Genomic DNA, 9585 nt, shown 5'->3' with positions numbered 1-9585 from the left:
TGTTTGATGACTGTACATGCCTGGGGAAATTGAAATGTATGTTTCTACCAGCTGGAAGCAGAGTGAGTAACTAATCTGTCATGATTTGGAGATGCCAGTGTTGGACTGGAGTGTACAAAGTTAAAAGTCACACAACACCAGGTTATAGTCCAACAGGTTTAATTGGAAGCACACTAGCTTTCGGAACGATGCTCCTTCATCAGGTGATAGTGGAGGGCTCAATCCTAACACAGAATTTATAGCAAAAAGTTACTATAACTGATGTAACTGAAATTATACATTGAAAAATTGATTGTCTGTTAAGCCTTTCATCTGTTAGAATACAGTGATAGTTTCACTTCTTTCATGTGTTAATTACAAAACCTTTTTTTTAAAAAGTTGCATTCTCAGGTTAGCTGTTAACAACGGTGATAGCTAGACAATATGTTGAAGGTGTTGGCCCCCTGTGTTCTCTGTCTATGCCATGATGTTTAGATTGATTCTAATCTAAAAAGTGAGATAACGGAGTTTTACATAAATTCATGCAGTTTTTGAGCACAGAGTTCTACGTGAATGCATGCAGTTTTTGAGCAAAGTACAATGTAACCCTACAAGTACAAATTCATCCCACAAAATATATGTGTGCATGTGGGTCTTTGTGTGTGTGTGTGTGTCTGTCTGTCTGTCTGTCTGGATTGGGGGTTGTGAGTGTGAGAAAGTGTATGTGTGTGTGTAGTGAGTGCAGAGTGTCTTAATTCTGTGAGGGGATGCATGTGTGAGTGTGGGAGTGTGTCTGTAAGGGTGTGTATGGGTGTCTGTGTGCGCGTCTGTGTGTATGTGTGTCCGTGTGTATGTGTGTATAGGAGTGCCTGTGTGTGTGTGAGAGTGTGTGTGTGCAGGAGTATCTGTGTGTGTGTATAGTGCAATGGTGGTCACCTGTAATGTGACATGAACCCAAGGTCCCGGTTGAGGCCCTCCCTATGGGTACCGAACTTAGTTATCAGCCTCTGCTCGGCCACTTTTCTCTGCTGCCTGTCCCGAAGTCCACCTTGGAGAATGGTCACCCGAAGATTCGAGGCTGAATGTCTTGGACCACTGAAGTGTTCCCCAACTGGGAGAGAACCCTCCTATCTGTTGATCGTTGTGCGGTGCCCATACATCCGTTGTCATAGCATTTGCTCGGTTTCCCCAATGTACCATGCCTCCGGGCATCCTTGCCTGCAACGTATAAGATAGACAACGTTGGCTGAGTCACATGAGTACCTGCCATGTACAAGGTGGAAGGTGTCCCCATGCGTAATGGTGGTATCTATGTCCACACTCTGAGTACATTGGGGAAACCGTGAAAGGCTGCGACAACGGATGAATGGGCACCGCACAACAATCAAGAGACAGGAGGGTTCCCTCCCAGTTGGGGAACACTGATGAAGAAACCTTGCTCCAAAAGCTAGTGTGCTTCCAATTAAACCTGTTGGACTATAACCTGGTGTTGTGTGACTTTTGGCTAACTAATCTGTGGCTTTGTGAGGCGCATGAGCATGTATAGTCTTTGAATATTGCTGTGTTGTTCCTTTCTTCAGTTAAAAATTTCATTTGAATTCTCAAAAGGAAACCAGCCCAGTAATAAGAACAGGATGGAGTCAGATGATATCATTGCATGTGGTGACATGAACCACAATATTAAAAGGGTGATCCTCCAAGTTGTAGATGTTATGGTTCCAAGAATTGTAACTGGTGGGCAATCTCTAAACAAAAAAGTGGAAGATTTAGTGCGTGATATTCTGCTTTTCTCATTGTTCTTCTTAATCAGAACTTGTTTGATTACAAATCCCTTTTTTTCCATTTTAACCCCCAAAGTAAGTAATTCAATGTCCATCATTAATCATCATTTCACAATTTTTACCAGTTACTTCCTCGCAAATTTATTTTCTTTGTTCCATTGTTTGTATTTGTCCTTATTCCATCAGATCACTCTCCTTTACCCACAAAAATGTGATTTATGGCATTTGTCCAATTAGTATTCTTATTTTAGAAGGGTAATAAATCTGGAGATTTGCTTTGGGCTATCTATTACAAGCATATGGCTGATGAATTTGCTATGGTGGTGTGTATATATATATATATAAATGTCTTTGTAACACAGACAGTAAAAATATTGTGACACAACTGGTGCTTATCAGGTTCAAAACTGACTCCCTTTCAAATATAATGACAGAAATTACTCAAAATGTTCAATTTGGAGACTATTTTGTTCATCCCAAATAACTGAGCATTTCCTGAACTTACTGTCAGGTGTATTATAATGAATGATGACTGTACTTTAGATATGACATTTCTAGTCTTGCAAACTTTTATTTATGGGAGAGTATGCTGTATGAAATGCATTTGCAGGAAAGAATTTAGTTAAAAACCATATACAAAACACTTGACAATTTGCTTTGCCTGGAAATAAGCCCCACAGTCAGAATTTTGAATTATGATTTGTTCCACGGCCTGTAATTTGATAAAAAGCTATATATTCCATTAGAAGTAATGAAACTTGATTAGGTTGAAAGTTGTATTGGATATTGCACAGGTTTGCTTTCAAATCAAAGAAGAAATGAATCCTGACACTCAAAGTTGTGTGAATAAATTAGATTAGTTGTGTTATTGATCTCATGACAACCATGTTTTTCTAAGACACAAAAATACCCCACTGTACAAGTTAAATCTAACAGTTAGCTTATATATGGCAAGTTATTGATTTTGTATGTGTCACCATGATTTTACAATAGCACTCTTGCCTCTGTGTCAGAAGGTTGTACTTTTAATCCCTGGTGCAATGGCTCAGGGTGGAATCTTCCCAGTCCCTGAACAATGTAGGCACTGTCAAGAAATTTTGGAAAATCATATGAAATGGCTAGCAAGGAGCTTCCTGCTGGTAAGAGCAAAAAGTTTCATTTTTTAACCAAGTATTGGACGGCGAGATAAGATTCTCGCAAGTGGGCAACAAGAGATTTATTTACACGTGTTTGCATCTTTAATATGACATTATGTAACCTTGCTGATATTCTCTCACACATCAGCTACAAACCAGACAGCGACAATTCCCATCTTGAAATCCAGAGCAGCAACATGGCGACTCCAACTTGCCGCTTATTCCTCCAGACCTACATCACCATCATCTCAGGGGACATTCCACAGACAGTGACTGCATGCTCCACCTATCAAGCCACACCTCCAGGTCCCTGGGGTGACAAATGCCCTCTGTCTGGGGCAAACAAAATAAACCGTGCAAGATAGATTGGAACACTCACACCTGCAGGGTTTTGATAACAATAAGACAGAAGTTTATTACGTAAAAGGAAAAATAATAAGGTAAGATAAACCAAGCTATGGAAATACAAAACAGAGTTTGAAAAATCTCACAACCCACATCAAAGCTGTATTTTTAGCTATTTCTCAACATCTTCACTTTAAAGTGTCAAATTCAGAGAGGTTGCCCCTCTATCCCAAATCTTTAAGTTTGACTCAACTGATCAATGTACACAAAATAAAAGTCTAGAATTTCTCAGTGCATTAATAGTTTGCTGATTTCAAATCAAAAGCTCCTGGCACAGTTGTAGCATGAACAAACTTTGTACAGCATGTGTTTTATTAACTGGCACCTATGGGACCAGGGAGTAATTCAGGGGAGTATACACATCACTGTCATACTTTATTTACAGCATAAACCACTTAAATATTAACGCATCTTTGCCTTTAATAAAACTCACTGGCAGAGAGCCTTCTCACTTACCCCTTCAACTGACTGCTGGGATATCGTAGTAGATTGCGATATTTGATGCAAAATTGGCTCGATATTGAATCAACTGTTTGATATTTTGTGTGACAATTCAATTGAGCTAAATAACTTTTAAAATCTGTAATAATTGGACAGAATAATACAGTAAATTTTGCAGTATTTCATGTATGTAATTTTTGCCAGTTTACTCAGAGTGCCAGTTCATAAGGTGCTGGTTAAATCAGAGTTTGCAATACTAATGTAACCTATTCTCTGAACTGTTCTAAACTCCTTCTTAAGAGAGAAAATACATTGCATTTCTGACTCCAGTCAGGTGTCCCCAGATTGGTCAAAAACTTCCAATCCCTGGGTATCTCATTTAAAATCAGTCCTTAAATGAAAACCAAGCTCGTGGCCCTCAATATTTACATTGTTTGTCAGAAACCCAGCACAATACAAACTATCTTTGATTAACACTGCATAGGTTCCCTGCAGTCTGGATTAAGTCATGGTTCTGGAATGACTGACTGACCTAATTATTTTTTAAACCATTCACCAAAATAATTATTTGCCACTAGTCTGAAATCCAAACTCTAAAATTGGTGTATATCTGTACACCTTTCATCATGGTAAGAAGTAGTTAATCTTGTTCAAAGAATGACCAGTTCATAAAATAAGGGCCTATGATTACATCAAAACAAAGAGAGAACTGCAGAATTACATGAATGAACTAAAATAGGTTAAAATGTCCTTTTCTCTTGGTGAGAATTGTTTCCCTATTTGTATCGACAAAAGACAGGAAATTGATTTCTTATGAAAATGGCAACTTCATGTTTCACTCAAAGGAATCTTTTTCAAACCTCTTCCTGAAAGCAGGTGTAACTCACAGTGCTGTGCTGTCCATCATGGGTAGGACAAGAAGTAAGGTCCCAACTGCAATGGGAGTCACCTCAATGCTATTGGCATCAATCTGATTCATAGAAGCATCCAGCCAACTGAGCCAACCAGATCCCTCAAGGTGTTCATCTTGTGTGGCCATGTATGTTTTCACATATAAATTGTAGTCTGAATATATAGTGATAATAGAGGCTGTAATTTGTTTCCAACACATATTTGATCAGAAATATCTCCCACTCTTGTCACCTACCATTGGTATATGTTGAAAGTATTTACAAGGTGATGCTGAGAAACTTGCTTGACCACATTGTAAATATGCCTTATCTGGCAATCAAATCCTGAAAAAGTGGGACTTGAAACCAGCTGTTCTGGCTCAGGAGCAGGATCAAGTCCTCCTTACAAAGTCAAAATGTTGAAGATCATAAATCACTGTGCAGTTTTATGGGTTCCCCAGAAGGTGTGAGAGAAAAGTAACACTTTAGAATGAAAAATGGGCAACATGCATACTTCCTCAATGATTGCCATTGAAATCCAATTGATTTCAGAGCTACTGAGGGAAAGGAGGAGACTAAGAGGAGACAAAGTTGTAAGAAAGGATAGTTTGGGAATAAGATAGGGAATGGGCATGAATGATGCATAACAGGCTGTATAGTTGTCAGTCAGTAGCTCCTTCTTTGTTAAATAGGAATAAATGACCATCAGAATCTTAAATGGGAATGTACCTAATGATTAATAATGGGTTATAAATATTTTCTTATTTATCTTTTGATGTAAAGGCCTCCACTTTGGACTATCACAGGATATGAACTGGCAGGGTTTGCTGCGCAGTCAGGGATGAGTGAGATGTGAAGGTTTAAGCTTGAGATGTAACCTTCAGGGGGATGCTGGTTATCATCACCATCAGTAAAGGCCACTTTTGACAGTCAAGTCATGCTCCTGCAATGCTGCAGATGAGCTCCTGGGCACAGGTCAGCAGTATTGATTTGACTGGAGTTGTATTGTTTGGTTGAACACAGTACAATGGACATTGAAACATGGCCATTGGGTATTTCAACGCAGTTTTACCATGCTTTTTCAGACTGATCTGTAGTATTGAATAACAATTTGCTTTCTTGTGTGGCTCAATAAATTGCTTTTTTTTTCTCCGAAGTACATGCAGCTTTCAAAATAAACTTGGTAACAAAAAAGCCACCAGTCTCTCAGGGCTGTAGTTTCAGGAATTTTACTGTTACCAGTTTACCTTATGTTCTACCTCAAGCTATCTGAGCCATTCACTGAAAGGTCCAAATCCCAAACTTTTTTACAAACAATAAAGCAACAAGAACAATCATCTTACTTTTTTTTATCCAGAAGACAATGAAGCAAATACCTGTTGAGAGTCCTTATCTGAAAGTTCTGCCTCATCCTCATTTTATGATTTGAGGGTCAGCGATATTAAGTGTTGACTGGTGCCGGAGTTATTGGATTAAATTTCAACACATCTTGTGGTTTTGTTACAGCTCTGACTCAGCCCTAACCAAAGTTATGAATGCCATCTTCTGTGATTGTAGTGCAATATCATCTTCCCTTGCCCTTGTCAACTTCATTGCAGCCTTTGACAGTGCCACACAATTCTTCTCCAATGCTTCTTTTTCACTGTCTATCTGTGTAGGACTACCCTACTTGAATTCATTTTTATGTATCTAGTTGTAGCCTGCAAATCTTCCCATTCTTGGAATCCACTGCTGTTTCTGAAGGACCTATCGTTGCCTCCGTGTCTTCCTCATTCACATGCTTATAATATTTGAGGATGTGGAGTCGACCTCATCTCCCCAATGCCAGCTCTGGTGTTCACTGTTATTTTTGACCTCTCCAATGCTTTTTGTTCAACATTCAGCCCCAAACAAACTGTAATGTCCTCCACATCAGGAGGACCAAAGCCATTGTCTTCTTACTTTGTGTGTGCAGTTCTCATTGTTAAATGATAAAAAAAGATACTCACTGCTGAAGGTGTAGGGAGAATAGTCAAGAATACACATGTATTCACCTATAGTTTGAGGACATCGCTGGCTGAGCCAGCATTATTGCCCATCCTTAATTACTCAGAGAGCAGTTGAGAGTCAACTACATTGCTGTGGGTCTGGAGTCACACATAATACAGATCAGGTAAGAATGGCAGATTTCTTTACTTAAAGGATATTAGTGAACCAGGTGGGTTTTTCATGATAATCGACATTGGTTTCATGGTCGTCATTAGATTCTTAATTCCAGATTCTTTTTCATTGATATCAAATCCTACCATCTGCCATGATGGGATTTGAAACCAGGTCCCTGGAATATTAGTTGGCTCTCTGGATTAATAGTCTAGCAATAAAGGATATTCTATTCTATTTTATTTTATTCTACTCTATTCTGTTCTCATATCACGAGACCATCACCTCCCGTGTGCATGTGTGCCAGGCTGGGTCTCTTTCAGTTGAAAAATATAAGTCTTCAGAGCTGACCTAATTGATACATAGAGGTAGAGGATACACTATCCTGACTGGGACATATCACCATTCCTTTTATTGTCTCTGGGTCAAAATTCTGGAACTCCCTTCCTAACAGCACTGTGTATGTTTCTACACCCCAAGGGCTTTAGCAGTTCAAGAAAGTGGCTCACCATCACCTTCTCAAGGGCAATTCAAGGTGGTAATAAAGATTGCCCCAGCCGGTGAAGTCCACAACCATAAGAGAATAAAGAAAAGAAAAGCGCTATTTAAATGCAAATCGTTTTAAAACTTTCTATTCCCCTCATTCTTTGTTCTCTTCTTTCTCATTTGCAAAGTTTGCTCGTAGACTGCCATATATTTCTTATATTTTCTGGATTTTTTTGAGGGAAGTCAGTAAACGTGCAATAAACAGCTTGTACTTTGAAAAAGAATTATTTATTTTCAATTCTAGAATATTGCACAAGGCTGCCATCCATTGATAATCTGCATGTTTTAGGTTTTGAAATGTAGATTCAGATAAACTGTCTAAATCAAGAAAATTGCTCTCATTATCTGCTTTAAACAAGGTTGAGTAGTATCCTTAATGGTGAACCTGGATTGACTTTGTAACAATGTTACAGTATCAACATTCCGATTTAATGCAGTTATTTCTGCTGTTGCAGCCCTCCCCTTGATATCTGGGTTAACTGTTGGTCTAGATTGCATCAAACCGAATCCTTTCAGCTATATTGAGAAAGGGAAAGCCAAAGCCAGCTCACCCTAGTACCAGGCAGCATGCTCCTGTAGGAGAGAGAGAGTATATCGTTTCTGTATGTAATGCAAAGATAGAGAATAGCGCTCATGCAATTACTGAGGACATTTTAAAAGCCATGTGTTATTCATCTTCTAGATCATGGCTACGTTGTCATAAATACTAAATCAGCTTCTTTTCCCACTATCTACCAATAGACTCTCACTTTAATGCCACAGAAGATTTTCTCATTGTGTCATGTCTGAATGAAATAAGCTAAGACTGCCCAGTCATTTGGGATTATAAAACTCACTTCTCTTTCTCCATGCTTTTTGAGATTTATATTTATAGCTCATCTAACCAACAGATGGCAATATTTCACTTCAAATCTTTTAACAATTGTTTTACACATAATAATAATTTTATCATTAAAGATGCTCCTATTTCAGACTCAGACTTCTCTTGAGCCTGCAGCAAGATAATAACACCCAAATAATCTGTTCTAGTGATGACGGTTGAGGATTAGCTATTGGCTGGGTCACTGGGAAAAACACCACTGTTTCTTTGAAAGAGAACCCAGAGATTCTTTACATCCACCTGGGAAGGCAAATGAGGATTTTGGTTCATTGTCTCACCTGAAAGGTGACCTCCTGGATCATGTAGCACACCCTCAGTATTGTACTGGGACTGTCAGCCCAGAATTGGTGCTCAAACCTCAGTATAAGTTTGAACCTGTCAGCCAAAGTGTCTTCTGTTTTTCACAATGTTTGAAAATGATTTACTTTTTCTCAGGCTTCTAATTTTGTGAACGTTACTGAACAGCAACCGGTTCAGAATAAATGCACAATTAAAACATGAAGAAATATTATTATGGACAGAATCTTGTTGAGACACTAGGGGTGGGTGGGATCTTGACTGCTGGCTGCTGAATGACCTACACTGCATCTTATTAGGATAGCCCATCAAGCTACTAGCCAATTGGGCACTGGTGGGTCATCACCTGGCATTGAGAGCCCGAGGGTGCACATTTTGGTCACAGAGCTGCTTGGGTAGATGGATGCCAGCAGTGCTGGTGCTCAACAGTGCCACAGAAGAGACTCTGGTCTGATCAGAACCCCAGGATCATAGAGTGACCCAGGCCCCAGGTCAGTAATGTGAGGTGGAATATAGATTTGCAGCATGGGAATAACAGGGAGAGAGGCCGGGGGTCAGCAGCTGAGGCAGGTAATGGGCTTCAGTGCCCCCTTGCCCCTCCCCTCATTCTTGCCACCTTCATGATGTCCAGTCCAATCATCAGGCACTTTGATCAAGAGATCCCTTTCCCCCAGGAGTGATAAACAGCCTACATTGTTGCAGTTACCATTCATGTGGTTGGCCCACCTGCTGCTGGGTTAATCCCAATGTTGGCAAGGCTCTTAAATGTGCTCCTTTGAAGGATTAAGTGCTTCAGTTGGTGTGAGGTGAGAACATTGTTTGCATTCAGATAACCACCACCTGCTGAATTTAAATGCCTTTCCTGCTACATGATATGGAGATGCCGGTGTTGGACTGGGGTGTACAAAGTTAAAAATCACACAACACCAGGTTATAGTCCAACAGGTTTAAATGGAAGCACACTAGCTTTCGGAGTGACGCTCCTTCATCAGGTGATAGTGGAGGGCTCGATCCTAACACAGAATTTAAAGCAAAAATTTACAGTGTGATGTAACTGAAATTATACATTGAAAAATTGATTGTCTGTTAAG

Source organism: Chiloscyllium plagiosum, unplaced genomic scaffold (genome assembly GCF_037043375.1).
Source record: "Chiloscyllium plagiosum isolate Xiang-an unplaced genomic scaffold, Cpla_swu_hap1 HiC_scaffold_12, whole genome shotgun sequence".
NCBI classification, from domain to species: Eukaryota; Metazoa; Chordata; class Chondrichthyes; order Orectolobiformes; family Hemiscylliidae; genus Chiloscyllium; species Chiloscyllium plagiosum.
The sequence above is the reverse complement of the archived record's forward strand: the minus strand, read 5'-3'. Positions refer to the sequence as shown.